Source organism: Suncus etruscus, chromosome 6 (genome assembly GCF_024139225.1).
Source record: "Suncus etruscus isolate mSunEtr1 chromosome 6, mSunEtr1.pri.cur, whole genome shotgun sequence".
Taxonomy (NCBI): domain Eukaryota; kingdom Metazoa; phylum Chordata; class Mammalia; order Eulipotyphla; family Soricidae; genus Suncus; species Suncus etruscus.
In genome coordinates, this window is record NC_064853.1 from 69,439,556 (window position 1) to 69,457,425 (window position 17,870).

Consider the following 17,870-nt stretch of genomic DNA (forward strand, 5'->3'; position numbering starts at 1 on the left):
TCTTCCTGAAGTCTGGGTTCTTATTATATATTACATTCATTATGGATAAATATATAATGTTTCTTAAACCTTATCAGGATTCTCTAAAAGCCATTGTGATTCCCTCAGGAAATTCACAATCTCATGTTAAAATAGTTTTTAGCAATCTAAAATAGTATACAGATTTTTTTTTTTGGTTTTTTTTTTTTTTTTGGTTTTTTTTTTTTTTTTTTGGTTTTTGGGCCACACCCGGCGGTGCTCAGGGGTTACTCCTGGCTGTCTGCTCAGAAATAGCTCCTGGCAGGCATGGGGGACCATATGGGACACCGGGATTCGAACCAACCATCTTTGGTCCTGGATCGGCTGCTTGCAAGGCAAACGCCGCTGTGCTATCTCTCCGGGCCCAATACTATAGAGATTTAAGGCAGACCCTGTTTCAATCCTAGGCACTATGGTCCCCAAAGTACCACCAGAAACTACTCCTAAGCACAGATCCAGAAGTAGCCTCTGAGCATCACAGGTTTGGTACCTCTAAGAATGAAAAAGAGGGGGCTGGAGAGATAGCATGGAGGTAGTGCATTTGCCTTGCATGCAGAAGGATGGTAGTTCAAATCTCGGCATCCCATATAGTCCCTCAAGCCTGCCAGGAGCTATTTCTGAGCCTGAAGCCAGGAGTAACCCCTGAGCGCTGCCGGGTGTGACCCAAAAATCAAAAACCAAAAAAAAAAAAAAAAAAAAAAAAAAAAAGAATGAAAAAAAGAAATGCTTTGAGGCTAGAGAGATATTATAGGATTAAGACACTTGCCTTGCACACAATTGTTCCTGTTTTGATTCCCAGCATCACAGTCAGGTGTGTCCAAAACCCCAACCCCAATTGTATTTTTAGAAAATCTTCACATTTTAACAGGTGAAGAAACATTATTATTTATAAGTTTGTGTGAAATGTGCGCACTTAGCTAAATTTGCTATTGAATCAAATTGACACTAAAGCAGATGACAGAGTACAGTACTTTCAGAACTTCCTTAGGCTTTCCTTCTTCAAACAGTGACCAATCCTCACTCCCTACTGTGGCATCAAGGCCATCCAAGAGCAGACCACTACCACGTACAAGACCTCACCTTCACCAACCTGACTCTTAAATGCAATCATACAAACGTTCCTACTGAATTCTTCATAGTGCTGTGTTGGAGGTTTTTTTAGATATTTCAATTTCTGAGTAAAATGCTCTTTTCCTGAATATTCAGACTATTTGTCCTTTGCTTCAGTTCAGTACTGAACAAGTAGAGAGGTCCTCTGACATGCTGTCTCATTAGCACTCTTGCCATATTTAAAATTTCAGGCATTTATTGTTTCTCCCTCGGTGGGTTAAACTACAAGACTTGATCTTTAACTTCAGTATATCTTTGGTATCTAGGGCAATGTCTGAAACTCAGTAAGTATCAAGTAAAGATATGGGAGTACCTGTCAGTTTACATTGAAAACATACATTCACAGAGGACCTCGGGAAAGAAATATACCTAAATATACCCCCCCCAAATGTTGCCAGAGAGATAGCATGGAAGTAAGGCGCTTGCCTTGCAATCAGAAGGTCAATGGTTCGAATCCTGGCATCCCATTTGGTCCCCTGAGCCTGCCAGGAGCAATTTCTGAGCATAGAGCCAGGAATAACCCCTGAGCGCTGCCAGGTGTGACCCAAAAACAAAAACCAAAAACAAATGTTGAAAGTTATTTTATATAGTTCAGCTTCATGGTAGAAACAATAACAACAGAACTTTTATATTAGCTTTTTCAGTGATATTTATTTAAGATTAATAATGCGGGGGCAAGAAAAATAAGTGGGTAGATAACTTGCCTTGCATATGAGTCACTGGACTTCTAACTCTGGTCCCCAGAAGCCTTTCAGAAGTGATCCCTGAGTGCACAGCTAGGAGTAAACCTAGGTCAACTCTGGGCCTGAGCGAAAGAAAGAAAAAAGAAAAGGAAGGAAGGAAGGAAGGAAGGAAGGAAGGAAGGAAGGAAGGAAGGAAGGAAGGAAGGAAGGAAGGAAGGAAGGAAGGGAGGGAGGGAGGGAGGGAGGGAGGGAGGGAGGGAGGAAGGAAGGAAGAAAGGGAGGGAGGGAGGGAGGGAAGGAGGAAGAGAAGGAATGAAGGGAGGGAGGGAGGGAGGAATGAAGGGAGGGAAGGACAGAAGAGAGAAAGAAGTAAAGGAAGGAAGGGAAACTTACTTGCTGAATGTCAAAGTAAACGGTAACAATTTATCAAATCAGATCATTAGTCATAGCTAATAGCCCTTATGTATATGCTGATATGCTGGACAGACTGAAGAAATAGGACAGCTTGAAGGATTTTTGCCTTCCAAGGAGCTAACTTGGGTTCTGTTGGAAACAGCACATATGGTTGGTCCCCTAAGGACTTCCATCCTGAGCCTTGAGTACTGCCAGGTGTGGCCCCAAAACAAAACATAAGAGTCGGACACACCCCTTCAGTAAGAATATTGTGAAACATTATGTCTAAAAGGATATAAAAGGAGAGGGTGAGGAGAGAGAGAGAGAAAGAGAGGAGAGGGAGAGAGAGAGAGGAGGGAGAGAGAGAGAGCGAGAGAGAAAGAGAGAGACAGACAGAGAGAGAGAGAGAGAGAGAGAGAGAGAGAGAGAGAGAGAGAGAGAGAGAAATGTCTGCCACATAGGCAGGCAGGAGACAGGGAGCAGGGGGCAGGAGGAAAACTGAGTACATTGGTCATTGGTGGTGGGAAATGTGCACTGATGAAGAATGTTGGACATCTTATGACTGAAACTTAATCATGAACAACTTTGTAACTGTATCTCATGGTAATCCAATTAAAGAATCTGTCTATTAAAAATAATTTGGTTTGTTTAATTTTGTTAGGGGTCATACCTGGTGATGCTCAGGGCTTACTTCTGACTTTGTGCTTAAGAATCACTCCTTGGGGCCCGTCGGTGGCGCTAAAGGTAAGGTGCCTGCCTTGCCTGCGCTAGCCTTGGACGGACCGCGGTTCGATCCCCCGGTGTCCCATATGGTCCCCCAAGCCAGGAGCAACTTCTGAGCACATAGCCAGGAGTAACCCCTGAGCATTACCGGGTGTGGCCCAAAAACCAAAAAAAAAAAAAAAATCACTCCTTGGGGGATTATATGGGATGCCAGAGATGGAACCAGGGTTGACTGCATGTAAGGTAAGCACCTTAACCACTGTTTTATCTATCTGGCTGTGGGGTTTTGTTTTGTTTTGTTTTGTTTGGGGGGGGCCACACCCGGTGACACTCAGGTGTTACTCCTGGCTATGGGCTCAGAAATCGCTCTTGGCTTTTGGGACCATATGGGATGCTGGGGCATCGAGCCTCGATCCATCCTAGGCTAGCGCCAGCAAGGTAGACAACTTACCGCTCTGTACCACCGCTCCAGCCCCTGGCTATGGGTTTTTACTCAGTTTTTAAGCTTTATTTATTATTGATTGATTGATTGTATTTTGGGCCATACCTGGCAGCTCAAGGGTCACTCCTGGCTCTGTGCTCATAAATCGCCCCTGGCAGGCTGGGGGATCATATGGGATCCAGGAATCGAACTGGTCCCTCCCAGGTCGGCCACATGTAAGAAAAACGCCCCACTGCTGTGCCATCCCTCTGGCCCCTGGGTTTTTATTCTTCTTTGTTTTTTTTTTTTTTTTTTTTTTTTTTAGATATGGAACGCTTCAAGAATTTGTGCGTCATCCTTGCGCAGGGGCCATGCTAATCTTCTCTGTAACGTTCCAATTTTAGTATATGTGCTGCCGAAGCGAGCACTAGGGTTTTTATTCTTAATAAATCTGTGGACACAAAAGAAAATGTTATCTGAGCTTTGGAGTGAAAACTTAGAGCCCAGAGATCAGTATTGGTTCCTTAACAGGTGACTATGGTGAGCTGTATATTTTTGGTGTATGGAATCTTCTATATCAACAATCTGAAAATTTTGGATCATCTGATAAAACATTGAATGAAGGTGATCAGTTCGTTGTGTGTAGATTTAAGCTGCCTGTAGTAATGATTTTACTTTCGTTTTAGTTTTGTGTACCATTTTCTGAATTAATTCTGAACTGACAGCAAAATGTGTCTTTGCTGGCACCTTTCATGGTTAGGTTCAGCTGGATAAAAATCAGCCACAAAGGAGATCCTGGTGTAACCATTAATGGCAACTTAGTGTAACAGATGTTGTCAACATATTAGATGAGACACTTAATTTGTCTCCTGCATACATGAAGCCTCTTAAAACTATTATGTATAAAACATTGTCTGTAAAATTCCATTTATTTTGTAGCACAGTCTCCTTCAGTCAGAGCAGCAGTTTAGAATTAATAGAATAAAAGAGTCATAAATGAAGGAATACTATGTCCATTACATTTGTGTTCATCATGATTTCAGCAAAGAGAAAAAAATGAGAAGGAAAAAAGACATTATGGTATTGCCAAGAGAAAATCCACATATTTAAAACAAAAGTCTAAATGAATAGGTCCTGGGAAAATGATGTTGAATTAGGCAGAAATGGGGTTTTGCCACCTGTCATTTGCGAGCAAACGTTCGCCCATTGACTTCACTACCAAAGAACAGAGTGTGTGACAAAGAGTTTGAAATCTTGCACGCAATGGTAGAAAAGTTAAATTCATCCACTCATCATCCCCAGTTTCTTTTTTCAGACAAAAGATTAATCATGTATTAGGTACACGAAGCCCTAATTCTCCACTCTATACCCCTCACATCTTGAACATATATGCGTATAAGCTATTCAATTGTCCTATGTCATATTTTCTACCTTTTTTCTCTCTATTGATATTGATAAATAAACATATCATATTGAATTCCATTTGTATTTGGGGAATCTTTGGAGAGGGCAACATATATACTATCAAACAAATGGTGTTCATCCTGTTATCAATATATTAAAGATATTCATGAAATTATAAAAAGAAATTGTAGGTAGTGATATTATACATTGATAAAACAACTTTGAAAAGCAGCTTGGTAATTTTTGCAAGAACTAAAAAGCCTTCAAATATTACTCTGGCTATCTTCTCTTAACTAAAACGAGTAAGAAGGCACTTTAGAAAATATATTCTTAAAATTAAATATGGAGACAAATACAAATTCTTGTATAGGTAATATTGAAATTGCCCAATGAAATTACCCAATGAGATATTTTTCAGCTGCTAGGACTATGTATTTGCATAGATAGAATTATGCATGAAAGCTAATTGGATGAGAATATACAGAAAACAAGGTATAAAATACAAAACTGTATATAAGGCTCATCCTTATAAGATACGAATATGAAAAAAATATAGGAAACTGTATCAAAAGATAAATTTTTAAGAGAAAGAATTTAGGGGGTCAATGAAAAATACAATAGGTAGGGCACTTATATTTTACTTGCACTGACTAACCCTGGTTTATTTCCAGCACTGTGTGTGGTCCCCTGAGCACTGCCAGGAGTATTCCCTGTATACAGAGCTAGGAGTAAGTACTAAGAAGAGCCCAATCCCTACTCTCAAATTAAAGCTGTTAAATAAATAAGTATGACTTCATAAACATCTGAAGGTTTGGAGGGTATTATTTGTTTTTGTTTGTTTTGGGTCCACACCCAGCAATGATCAGAGCTCTTCTCAGGAATCACTCCTGCTAGAACTTGGGGGGAGGGGGATTTATATGTGGTTTGAACCTGACTGAGCCATGGATTGAACCTGACTCTGTTCCATGCATTTTTATGCAATGAACCTGGGTCTGCTCTTTTTAGTGCCTTACTATCTCTCCGGCTCCAACACCTGGAGTTTTATATGCTAATTTTATATATAGTAATTCGAGAACCCATTCAGCAGCTAGCCAATTCCTTAGTAACAACAGGGTCTTTTTGTGTGTCTTTCCAAAGCTGTCACCCCACTGCACCACAGCATTATATGACTCTAATCATTCTATAGGGCTTGGGCTATGTTAATTAAAGAATATAAATTGCTGGGAGAGAAGATGCGATCCACAACAATGCTTGGGATACCGTATAAAGTGCAGGGATGCAAGTCAAGTGCCTTACCTCTGGCTGGGACTATCTTTCCAATCCCCAATCTCTTCAGTGACATTGTTAAGAGATAAAATAGCTTACTTTTGTTGTTTATAATGATGAATGCCATTTCAGTATTCACTAAGAGATTCATTTATTTCATATTAGTATTCTTGTATCAAGAAACTCATAGTTGAAAACACAACGGTTTGTACCACTAAGGAGACTAAACAGGCCATGAAGGTGTGTGGATTGGAATACAGATGGTGATTGCTCCTTAGCCATCACTTGTCCATGAAGCCTTTACTCTCTGGACAGCACAGAGCTGGCTTCTTGTTGATTCAAAGGCTCAATCCCTGCCTTCAAGGACATTTACATTTGCTAGAGGGACATTAGTGCATTTGTAATTCAGTGGTGCAGTGGTAGGCCGTTTGCCTTGCGTGCGGCTGACCTAGGACAGACCAGGATTCAATCCTTCGGCATTCCATATGGTCCCCCAAACCAGGAGTGATTTCTGAATGCATAGCCAGGAGTAATCCCTGAGTGTCACCAGATGTGGCCCAAAAAAGTAAAATAAAATAAAATAATAGGCACGTAAACAAATGTTAATGACCTGAATGAGAAAAATCAAGCCTATATTTATGACAAAGTGAAAAAATTATGGTCTTCCATATGTTTTATCATTAATTTTATTTTGTTTTGGCAGCTATACAATGCTCAGGGATTACTTTTTAATCTGTTCTAAAAAATTATTCCTAGATGTCTTGGGAAACTACATTGGGTTTCAGGGATCAAATCCAGGTTAAACACATGCAAGGCAAGTGCCATACCCATGATACTATCTCTCTGGCCCCTTCTATGGTTTACTTTTTTTTTTTAAATAGTTGTTCTAGTATTTCTTTTTCCATATTATTACCTAGCATATAATGTATCTGGGACTAAGTTGGATTTTATTCATATTCTATAAAAACAGCTATTAACACATGCATGGCAAATACAAGACAATGTTGGCAGCTGTTGTGTATGTAAATATTTTAGGGGATTATTATGTTACTGACCTCACCCTGATCGGTGATTGTGCCCTACCCTAGGGTGTGACCTAGCATTCTGCCCTCAGGGGCTGACTTGCAACAGACAGCATGTTCAATTTAATGACTAATGCCCAAAAAAGAAATAAATAAAGCCACATGGTTTAGGAGTTTCTCTGTTGTTTCACTAACAACACAGAAATAAATTATATATGGCAATAAGAGTAGTAGAGAACCACATAACTTGGTGTTTTCTTAGCAGATGTAACATGACCATCATAGACACTTCTATATAGAAAACAATTACCACTTTTCACTTCCAAGGGCAAAGGATTATACTTTATTTCATTTCTAAGCCCTATCCCTACCAGGTATGAACCAGGAATTTTAAAGAATAGGAAGATCCACAATAGCATCAATTTTATCTTTTCAGGCAGAAAGTTCATACCACACCCCTCTTCTCTGTAGTTTAACACTACACACACACACACACACACACACACACACACACACACACACACACATACACACACACGCATGTGCATGCTCCTAAAACAACTTTTAGCTTCAGGTTGAACATATCAGTAGATTCTGAACACAAAAACAATGTTCAAGAATGCTGGAACCAGGCGTTGGTGAGGACCAGACTTTGGTGAGCAGCTCTGAAGAAGGGATGACATAAAAATTAAGAAAAGAGACATTTTCTTAATGCCTTCTGCATACCTATATTCATTGCATCACTTACTTACAATAGTCAAAATCTGGAAATAACCCAAATGCTCAACAACAGATGACTGGCTAAAGAAACTGTGGTACATATACACAATGGAATACTATGCAGCCATCAGAAAAATGAAGTCGTAAAATTTTCCTATACATGGATGGACATAGAAACTATTTTGCTGAGTGAAATACGTTAGAGGGAGAGATAGAGACAGAATAGTCTCACTCATCCATGGATTTTTAAGAAAAATAAAAGACATTATTGTAATAATACCCAGAGAAAATAGACATGAGAGCTGGAAGGTCAGGCCCACAATACCATAAAGAGTGGTGAGTTCAATTAGAAAAATAACTACACTGACAACTATGATGGCAATGGTAGTGAGTAAATAGAATGCTTGTCTTGAATACAGGAAAGGGGTAGTAGTGGAGGGAGTTGGAAGGCATTGGTAATGGGAACATTGCACTGGTCAAATGTGTCTTCTTTTTATATATATGACTAAAACCAACTACAAATATGCTTGTAATCAGGGTGCTTAAATAAGGTTATTTATCAAAAAAATATTAGACTGGATTATACCTCAGATTTCCTGGCTTCTTTACGAGACATCAATTACTCATACAAAAATCTTGACAAGACCTCACTGGAAGATGTAGTGAAGGAAATTCAGCCACTAGAAGATCTAGAAAGAATGTGCCATCTAGAAGTCTTTTCCAGTTTGCCTGTAGAGTCAGTACAATTCAGTCAAACAAAGGTGGCCTGAGAGAGCAGGCAATGATGTCAAAGTGGGGGATTATTCCATGGAGGACTGAAAGGACTGAGAGGGGAATTTATGTGACTAAAAATACAAACAAAATTCTCCCAAAGAAAAACTTCAAAGTGGCATGAAAAACGAAACTCAAAATCATTCATAGATCCCTGGTGACAATCAAAGAACATAGCAGAAACAGCTCTCAAGTGCCTAACCTCAGGTTGGCTTGCCTTCGCCCACAAGGATGGGTCGAATTCCTCCTGTCTTTGGGCTAAAGGGGACTCTTTAGAAAGTGACACCTGTGACTGCTTCCTGATTTCCGGTGAAAGAAGAACACAGAAAAAAAAAGGTGGGGAGTGTTCTTGTTATGAGTGAAACCCAACTACAATTATGTTTGTAATCACGGTGTTTAGTAAAGAAATTATTTAATAAAAAAAGTCATTCATACAACAAGTATGAGGAACAGAGACAAATAACCCAAGTTTCTCAGAAAGGGCAGCACTTATATCCTCTCAGCCCCAACAAAGGAAAAAACACCATGTATATAGTATACATGGTATACAGTATACATGTCTTCTCTTTTGAAAAATTTATTCAAGTGCTGTGATTTACAAAGTCATTCATGGCTGTGTTTTAGACAAACAACTAAATCCATTATCAGTGTCAACCTCCCTCCACCAATATTCCCAGGTTTCCCTCTTTCTCGATACCCCACTCTGACCTGCCACCCTTACAGATGAAGTGTTGTTGACTGTGGTTTGAATATTTTGTCACTCCACTCTTTTACATCACTGATGTACTCGCATCCCTTTGACCTCACTCCCTCTGCTTCTGTCTCTCTTCCCCCTCCCCATTTCTTTCTTTTTTTTTTTTTTCCTTCTCCTTGTTCTCTGGAGCCAAGGGTAGTTGAGGCTCTGCTTCTTTCAAATATTTCATCCCTTTTCCAGTGTATCTTTTTGCAGCAGGGAGCACTTTTATTGTCTGCAAGACCATATGCTAGGTCTTGTCACAAATGTCATCTCCTTAATTTTCCTTATTGATTATATTTAGGATAGCTATCAATATTCCTATCCACACAGTAAACTATGGCTCAGAGAATTTAAGTTGCTGAGGCTGGAGGTGGAATTTTAACCCATAACTGACACCAATCATTAGAGTTATTCCAAATCCCAGATTTTTGAGGGAAGTCTTACACCAATTTTTAAATTGGGGGGGGTCAAATCTGGTGATGATCAGAGATTACTTGACTCTGCACTGAGGTATCACTCCTGATGGTGCTTGAGAGAATATGTGGGGTGTTGAAGATCAAATTGGGTTGGCTGTATGCAAGGCTGTACTATCTCTCTGTCCTTTATAATATTGTCTTAGAATTTATAACTGAAACCAAACTGCAAACATCTTTGTAATCATAGTGCTTAAATGAATATGTTATTATAAAAGAATTTACATACTCTATTTGTAACTCTATGTACCCTTTTTTAATTTTTGACAGGTATTCTATTTGTTTCTGGATCACTGCTTTCTTTTATTAATACTCAAAGAATAACACTCAGTTTTTTGTGTTTGGTTTTTTTTTTTTTTTTGCTTTTTATAAATATTTTATTTAAGCACCATGATTACAAGCATTTTTGTAGTTGGGTTTCAGTTATAAACAGAACACCTCCCATTACCAGTGCCACATTCCCATCAGCAATACCCTCCTTCCCAACCCCTGCCTGTATTTGTGACAGGCATTCTACTTCTCTCATTCTTTAGCATTGTCATGTTAGTTGTTAGTGTAGTTGTTTCCCTAACAGAGTTCACCACTCTTTGTGGTGAGCTTCAAATTGTGAGCCGGTCCTTTCAGCCCTTCCAGCCCTTAACTCTATTGTCTCTGGTCTTATTACAGTAATGTCTTTAATTTTTCTTAAAACCCATAGATGAGTGAGACTGTTCTGTGTCTGACTTATTTCTCTTGATGTAATAGATTCCATGTACATCACATATTGGAAAATTTCATGACTTCATCTCTCCTGATGGCTGCATAATACTACATTGTGTATATGTACCACAGTTTCTTTAGCCATTCATCTGTTGAAGGGCATCTTGGTTGTTTCCAGAGTCTGACTATTGTAAATAGTGCTGCAATGAATATAGGTGTGAGAAAGGGATTTTTCAATTGTATTTTTGTGTTCCTAGGAGTGGAATAGCTGGATCATATGGGAGCTCAATTTCCAGTTTTTTGAGGAATCTCCACATTATTTTCTATAAAGGCTGGACTAGACAGTATTCCCAACAGCAGTGAATAAGAATTCCTTTCTCCCCACATCCCTGCTAGCATGTACTGTTCTTGTTCTTTGTGATGTGTTCCAGTCTCTGTGGTGTGAGATGGTACCTCGTTGTAGTTTTGGTTTGCATCTCCCTGATGATTAGTGACGTGGAGCATTTTTTCATGTGTCTTTTGGCCATTTGTATTTCTTCTTTGAGGAAGTGTCTGTTTATTTCTTCTCCCCATTTTTTGATGGGGTTATATGTTTTTTTCTTATCAAGTTCTGTCAGTATCTTGCATATCATAGATATTAGCCCCTTGTCTGATGTGTATGGGTGAATAATTTCTCCCATTCTGTACGGGGCTTTTGTATCTTAGGCACTATTTCCTTTGAGGTGCAGAAACTTCTCATTTTAATATAGTCCCATCTGTTTATCTCTGTTTCCATTTGTTTGGAAAGTGCTGTTTTCTCCTTGAAGATACCTTTAGTCTCAATGTCATATAGTATTATACCTATGTGTTGTTCTATATACCTTATGATTACAGGCCTGTTATCAAGGTCTTTAATTTGGATTTAATCTTTGTGCATGGTGTTAGATGGGGTCTGCATTCACTTTTTTGCAAGTGAATAACCAGTTGTGCTAACACCACTTGTTGAAGAGGCTTTACTTGCTCCATTTTGGATTTATTGCCCCTTTATCAAAGATTAGTTGATTGTATGTTGGGGAATATTCTCTGAGTATCCACATCTATTCCACTAATCAGATGATCTGTCTTTATTCCAATACCATGCTATTTTGATAACTATTGCTTTGTAATACAGTTTAAAATTGTGGAAAGTAATGCCTCCCATATTCCTTTTACCAAGGATTGCTTTAGCTACTCATGGATGTTTGTTCCAAATGAATTTCAGGAGTGCTTGATCTACTTCTTTGAAAAATGTCATGGTTTTCTTGAGGGGGATTGCATGAAATCTGTACAATGCCTTGGGGAGTATTGCCATTTTAATGATATTAATTCTGCCAATTCATGAGCAGGTTATGTGTCTCTATTTCCTTGTGTCCTCTCTTATATCTTGAAGTAGGGTTTTGTAGTATTCTTTGTATAGGTCCTTCATCTTTTTAGTCAAGTTGACCCCAAGATGTTTGAGTTTGAATGGAATATGAATGGAATTGTTTTCTTTCTTTTTGGGGAGGTGCACACCCGGCATTGCTCAGGGGTTACTCCTGGCTGTCTGCTCAGAAATAGCTCCTGGCAGGCACGGGGGACCATATGGGACACCAGGATTCGAACCAACCACCTTTGGTCCAGGATCAGCTGCTTTGCAAGGCAAACGCCGCTGTGCTATCTCTCCGGGCCCTAATGTCCATTTCTTTTCTATCATTATTAGTGTATAAGAAGGCCATTGACTTTTGCATGTTAATTTTGTAGCCTGTCATTTCTCTATATAAATTTATGGTATCTAGAAACTTTTTGGCAGAGTCTTTGAGATTTTCTAAATATATTATCATGTCATCTGCAAACAGTGAGAGCTTGGCTTCTTCCTTATCTATCTGGATGCCCTTGATATCTTTTTCTTGCCTAATCGCTATGGCAAGTACTTCCAGTACTATGTTGAATAGGAGTGGTGAGAGAGGGCAGCCTTGTCTTGTACCAGATTTTAGGGGAAAGGCTTTTAGCTTATCTCCATTAATAATAATAATTGCCATTGGCTTGTGGTAGATGGCCTTGACTATATTGAAAAACGTTTCTTTCATTCCCATCTTGATGAGGGTTTTTTTTTATCAAGAATGGGTGTTGGACCTTATCGAATGCTTTTTCTGCATCTATTGATATGATCATATGATTTTCGTTTTTCTTTTTGTTGATATGGTGTATTATTTTGATTGATTTATGGATGTTAAACCATTCTTGCATTCCTGGGATGAAACCAACTTGGTCGTGGTGAATGGCCTTCTTGAGGCATTGAATTCTATTTGCCAAAAATTTTTTTTGTTACTTTATTTTTTTAAATTTTTTTATTTTAATTATGACAACAAAGATGCAAAGAAAGAGGACAGGGTAAAGTTACAGTGGAAGCACTATCACCCATAAACAGAATTCTCAGTAGTCCCATCGAAGATATCCCAGCCTTGAACTTTCAGCCAAAGAACATTAAGAAAAACAAAACTGAACCCATGTACAATAAAATTACTTTGTCCATCCAATCCCCAGTTATAGTACATACTATTTCTTAGCAGCACACAATATAATCTAAAGACATTAGACTTATGTAACTCCTTAAACATTGAGGGCAAAGTACATTTATCTAGTTCCATGCACATGCTTACTAGTTTAAGTTAACCTCAAAAGTTTTAGTGGGTTGTTTTTCTTAAGGATTGGAGTCAAGGGAACATAGTAAAAAATGGTGTTAGAGTGGCATTTGTTTGCATAGGCCCACCAAAATATAAGGAACATGGAAAGAAAAATTATGGTCTAAATACAAGGAGACCCTACCCCTGACGTTTCCTGGCACAGTACTGACTCTAGGCTCCAGGCAAACTAGTTTGTCCAATCCAAGTCATCGTCTGTAGTGGCAATACACTTCCATTCCTCACATAGTCTCTGTTGTTGGTATCATGCTTCTGTATTAAAGATCCTGGAGTCTGCATATCCCATATTGCAGTCAGGATGGTGCAGAGCATCCTCTCATTTCACCTCACACTTAAGGGGCACTAGAGAGAACCATGTCCTGTAGAGCAGGTCATTGTTGTTGTCAAGTCTTCTCAGTGTAAACGGAAGTCTCTTTTTAGGAGGTCGATGTCAGACCCTTGGTAGTGTCTTTCCTGGTAGAGGACTACTTCCAGCTGTTGCTATAAAAGACCTTGGATGTTTCATAGATAGCTTGCCTGGTTCCGGCGTGAATGGAGGATGCCCATTCTTCTGAAGCCTGTGCCAGGTTTGCAACATGTAGACTGGTATGAAATTGCCACTGAAAGCCTGAGTATAACTGAATAGCTATCTGCCACCCCCCAGATCAAACTCCACCCCCTAAGCCAATCTCTGGAGCTGGCCTGGGAGTGGGGAAAACCCAGGGTGCCCCATCAGGTCCTCCCAAGAACCCACCTGGAGATCCGGAGGAAAGGGGGAGAGGGGGGTCGGGTGACCCAGGTCCGGGCCCCCCTACCCTAGACCAGGCCAAGAGGCCCCTGGCATGTACGGAGGTCTGCCAGGAGCCAGCCCGTGCCAGCTGAAAATCCTGCTCCAGGAAGGGAGGAAGGCCCTCCCAGGCCCGAAGCTATTTGCCAGAATTTTGTTGAGGATCTTTGCATCTGTGTTTATCAGGGATATTGGTCAGTATTTTTTTTTTCTTTTTTGGCAGCATCTCTGTCTGGTTTTGGTATCAAGGTGATGTTAGTGTCATAGAAATGATTTGGAAGTGTTCATGTTTCTTTAATTTTATGAAAGAGCCTGAAAAAGATTGATAGAAGTTCCTCTTGAAAGGTTTGAAAGAATTCATTAGTGAATCCGTCTGGGCCTAGGCTTTTGTTTTTGGGAAAATTTTTGATCACCATTTTAATTTCCTCAATAGTGATGGGGCTGTTTAGGTATGTTACCTCATACTTATTTAACCATGGGAGGTTATAAGAATCCAAGAATTTGTCCATTTCTGCCAGATTCTCATATTTTGTGGCATAGAGTTTCTCAAAGTAGTCTCTGATTACCCTTTGAATCTCTGCAATATTTGTAGTTATTTTGCCCTTTTCATTTCTAATCCTGTTAATCAAGTTTCTCTTTCTTGATAACTTTGTGAGTTTTGCCAAAGGTTTATCAATCTTGTTTTTTTTTTTTCAAAGAACCAACTTTTGCTTTCTTTGATCTTTCAGATTGTTTTCTGGATTTCCACTTCATTGATTTCTTCTCCAAGCTTTGTTATTTCCTTCTGCCTGCCTGTTTTTGGTTCCATTTGTTGATTATTTTCTAATTTTATAAGCTGTGTCATTAAGCTATTCATGTAGGCCCCTTCTTCCTTCCTGATGTGTGTTTGCAAAGCTATAAATTTTCCTCTCAGTACTTCTTTTGTAATGTCCCATAGATTCTGATAGTTTGTGTCTTTATTGTCATTTGTTTTCAGGAAAGTTTTAATTTCCTCTTTGATTTTATTTTGACTCATTTGTTGTTTAGTAGTAAGCTGTTTAATTTCCAGGTGTTAAAGTTCTTCTTCTGTATCCCTTTGTAGTTTACATGTAATTTCAGTACTTTGTGATCAGCAAAGGTAGTCTGAACTATTTCTTTTTTTTTTTTTTTTTGGTTTTTGGGCCACACCCATTTGACGCTTAGGGGTTACTCCTGGCTATGCGCTCAGAAATCGCTCCTGGCTTGGGGGGACCATATGGGACACCGGGGGATCGAACTGCAGTCTGTCCTATGCTAGCGCTTGCAAGGCAGACACCTTACCTCTAGCGCCACCTTCCTGGCCCCTAGCCTGAACTATTTCTATCCTCTTGTTTTTATGGAGATATGCTTTATGGGCTAGCATGTAGTCTATCCTGGAGAATGACTCATATGAATTGGAGAATGTGTATTCAGGTTTTTTGAAGATGGAGTGCTCTCTCTATATATATACTAGTCCACTTTCTTCCATTTTCCTTTTCAGAGCTAGTATATTTTTGTTGGGTTTCAGTCTGGTTGAACTATCAAGGGGTAACAGGGTAGTGTTGAGGTCTCCCACAATTTTTGTGTTGTTATTGATATCTTTTTTAAGATTTGTCAACAATTGTATTAAATACTTTGCTGGTTCCTCATTGGGTGCATATATGTTTAGAAGTGTAATTTCTTCCTGTTGTACATATCCCTTGATTAATACAAAATGTCCCTTATGAATTTTCTGAGTCTAAAGTCTATGTCATCTGATATTAGTATGGCCACTCTAGCTTTTTTTTTTTTTTTTGGGTTTTTGGGTCACACGTGGCAATGTTCAGGGGTTACTCCTGGATTTATGCTCAGAAATCACACCTGGCAGGCTCAGGGGACCATATGGGATGCTGGGATTTGAACTGCCAACCTTTTGCATGCAAGGCAAAAATGCTTACCTCCATGCTGTCTCTCCAACCCCAACACTCCAGCTCTTTTAAAGGTGTTGTTTGCTTGGATGATTTTCCTCCAGCCTTTAATTTTGAGTCTATGTTCTGAGTATTCAGGTTTGTTCTGAGTGTTCTGCTCCCTTGTAGGCAGCAGAAAGATAGATTAATTTTTTTGATTCATTTGACCACTCTGTGTCTCTTAACGGGTGCATTTAGTCCATTGACACTGAGAGAGATAATTGTCATGGTATGCAATGTCATCTCTATGTAGAGGCTTGGTGTGTCTGTTGACCAGTGTTGTCTTAAAGTAAACCTTTCAGTTTTTCTTTTAAGGCTAGGTTTTTTTGGTTTGTTTTGTTTTGTTTTGTTTTTGGTTTTTGGTTTTTGGGTCACACCCGGTGGTGGTCAGGGGTTACTCCTGGCTGTCTGCTCAGAAATAGCTCCTGTGAGGCACAGGGACCATATGGGACACCGGGATTTGAACCAACCATTTTTGGTCCTGGATTGGCTGCTTGCAAGGCAAACACTGCTGTGCTATCTCTCCAGGCCCATTAAGGCTGGTTTTGATTCTGCAAAGTTTCTGATTTGTTGTTTATCCATGAAGCCATGTATACCTCCTTCAAACCTAAAAGTGAGTCTTGCTGGGTGCACTATTCTAGGCGAAGCATTTATTTTATTGAGTTTTGTCACTGTTGCAAGTCAGCCCCTGAAGAGGTTGAATGATGGAGGGATGGAGAATGAGGTCATTCCCCTCCAGCTAGGAGCACGCATCTGCCACCCTGTCCAGCCGATGGTTCTGAGGTGAAACGGTAGGTAAACAGCTCGCAGACAGTCAGGCTTGTGGAAATATTAGCTTTATTCGGTGGACAAGACTGAAGTCCAAAGACTCAGCATAAGTTCCAGCCAAAAGCCTCTCGTCTTCCACAGACCCTTGATTTTATCCCCCAGAATCAGGTACCACCCAATGGTGGGATCAGATACCACCCAATGGTGGAAGCAGAATCAGGTACCATCCTAGGGTGGGGCACAATCACCAATCAGGGTAACATAATAATCCCCTAAAATATTTACATATACAACAATTCCCCTGTTTGTTTTTAGTAAACAAACAATATTGTCCAAAATTATTAAAGAAAAAACTAGTCAATAATAAAAGAGCAGCTGTTTGCATAAGCACATCACAGGAAAATGTAAAGAAAAACTTCTAACCTAAACACAGGGTGTCTAAAAGCAGAAACATGTATCAAGAAATCAACTACAAGCTTCTGAGAAGATAAATCTAGGACGTACATAGATCCTTCGAAGAGACGCCAGAAAGGTTGTGTATCAGATGAGAAGAAGCACCTTTTCTTTATTTGTAGTTGTTGTTGGTGGTGGTTTTTGGGTCACACATGGCAGTGCTCAGGAGTGACTCCTGGCTCCATGCTCAGAAATCGCTCCTGGCAGATACCAACATTCGAACCAATGACCTTCTGCATGTGAGGCAAATGCCTTATCTTCATGCTATCTCTCCGAACCCATTTTCATTCAAGTCCAGGTAGACCAGAAAGCCCATCTTTAAGGTCATTGAATTCGGCTCTTATTTGGAGGAAGAAGCCACTACAAAGATAATCAATAGGCTTCTGAACTTAATCCAAGTTCTTAATCCAAGCTGAAATCTATATGATGTCCGAAATTGATGTACCTATAAGGTCGATTATTTATAGATGGGAGTTTAAGTCACAAACCAAAACAAAATGTTTAAGGCAGAGACCCTCCCTGTGTAAATAAACAACTTGAAGGCCCATCCAAAATGGATGGAAACTCCTATAAACCTAGTATTTTGCCTATGATGCACCCACGCAAAAAGCCCTGAGACTAGACAAAAATATCATTTAGGAAAATATAGACAACAATATCTAACCCACTAACCTAAAGTCAAGAAAGCAAAACCCTAATGTAATACAACATCAATTCCTAAGATTAAAAACTAAAATAGAAAACATTAATTACAATAGTCAAAAGAAGTGTAGTACCAAATATAAATTCAAAGGATTACAAT

The 17,870-nt window shown here is 39.5% G+C and overlaps 1 non-coding gene and 1 pseudogene across 1 annotated transcript; one reads left to right on the forward strand and one right to left on the reverse strand.

Moving 5' to 3' along the window:
• Nucleotides 1–3,669: 3,669 nt before the first annotated feature.
• Nucleotides 3,670–3,776, reverse strand: LOC126013042 (U6 spliceosomal RNA). Its single transcript, XR_007497378.1, has one exon. It is a non-coding gene; the product is annotated as a U6 spliceosomal RNA (small nuclear RNA).
• A 735-nt stretch (nucleotides 3,777–4,511) lies between these two features.
• Nucleotides 4,512–17,870, forward strand: part of LOC126011795 (eukaryotic translation initiation factor 6-like) — a 49,940-nt pseudogene continuing 36,581 nt past the window's right edge.